The 1,359-nt window shown below is 66.7% G+C and overlaps 1 protein-coding gene across 5 annotated transcripts in view; it reads right to left on the minus strand.

The window, feature by feature from the left end:
* The window catches only part of TTC1 (tetratricopeptide repeat domain 1), a 54,247-nt gene extending 53,156 nt beyond the window's left edge, over window positions 1–1,091 (minus strand). For 2 of the 5 annotated variants that reach the window (XM_019534904.1, XM_019534900.1), the window contains exons 1-2: window positions 1,004–1,089; window positions 107–114 (exon numbers count right to left, since the gene is read on the minus strand). The gene's annotated coding sequence lies outside the window, so the exon portion shown is untranslated. Of the gene's footprint in view, window positions 1–106; window positions 115–1,003 lie in introns of all 5 variants that reach the window. The other 3 variants (XM_019534903.1, XM_019534901.1, XM_019534902.1) reach the window with 3 other exon arrangements.
* Between the last annotated feature and the right edge of the window lie 268 nt (window positions 1,092–1,359).

The raw sequence follows: 1,359 nt of genomic DNA on the forward strand, positions 1-1,359 counted from the left end.
GGTCTCCACGGAAACCCTAGCCTCATGCTATCACAGCAGGGCTGCTGCTGAGGTCTCCATGGAAACTGGCCCCAGCTCTGTGGGCAGGGGCTGCTAGGAAATGGACTCCGGCCACTAGCCAGAGCCACCACTTTGTCCACCCCTGCCCCAGGGTGACCACCCATCTATAACTAAGCAGGACTGTCCCAGAATGGGAACCTCCAGCCCTAGTTCCAGGCTGCATGACGCTGGGACACCATTTGTCCTGGATTCTCAGAGTTGTGCAGGGATTTACGGGAAAGGCCTGGTTTCTCCTTGCAGGCTGGCAGTGATCCAGCCTGCAAGGGCTGCTAGGAGTGGGATGCAGGGGGGTCCACATGCATGTGTGCACCCATATACATGCCCAGGAATAGAGACAGGCGGGCTGGAGAGCAGCTCCCTGCAGGTAAGTCTACAGAGGAGAAGGGGCATACGGGGCAAATCACAGTCCTCCTGGTGAAGAAAGAAGCAGGACAGGAACTGGGACCAGGGTGGTGCATGGGGCTGGGGTGTGAAGCAGGATTGCACCACGGGCAGTTCACAGGCACGGGGTGGGGCGTGGAGGGGTCCTGCTGCTGTGCATACACCCCGGGGTCATGAGGGACACGTCCCCCCCAGATTTGTGCACGAAGCAGGTGCAGATGCGGCGGCGTGCTACGGCCTCAGGGCTCCCCGCCCACTGCCTTGCCCTGGGGAGCCTGCGCCGCCATGGCGAGGCGCCCCCGCCGTCCGCAGCAGCGGGGGCGACGGCGGGGAGTTGTGCCTGCTCTCCCGGGCGGGCAGCGGGCGCGGGGCTCCCGGGGCAAGGAACCGGAGCCCGCCTCCCCCCAGCTACAGTCCCAAACCCATCCCCCCGGACGCCCCGCAACGGCCCGGGGCCCTCAGGCAGCGCCCGGACTCTGCCCGCGGCGCCGCAGCCCGAGGGGGCCGTGCTCAGAGGCCGCCCCGGAGACCCCAGCCCGGCCCGGCCCGGCCCAAATTTCACCGAGAACCTTCTTCGCCCCTCTTCTGCCGCCACCTGTCACCTCCGACCTCGCTCAGCACGATCACTTCCGGCTTGCCCCGGCCAATGGGAGTCCGAGGCGCGGGGCTCACCGGGAGTTGTAGTCTTGTCACCAGCTACACGTCACTTCCGGCAGAAGCGGGTTGCTTTCATTGGCACCAGGCGGGGCTGGGAGTGGATCTTCAAGTCTGTGGGGCGAACGGGCGGGGTTGGGACGCCCGGGCCAGGCCCGAATGCGGGCGTGTCGTTAGGGGCCGGGCCGGGGGCTCCTGGAGGCGGGATGGCTTCGGTCCTTGCTCTGTTCCGTACGCCCTCCGCACTGGGCGGCGCCATCTTGG

This window comes from Crocodylus porosus, unplaced genomic scaffold (genome assembly GCF_001723895.1).
Source record: "Crocodylus porosus isolate Cpor-Errol unplaced genomic scaffold, CroPor_comp1, whole genome shotgun sequence".
Taxonomy (NCBI): Eukaryota; Metazoa; Chordata; order Crocodylia; family Crocodylidae; genus Crocodylus; species Crocodylus porosus.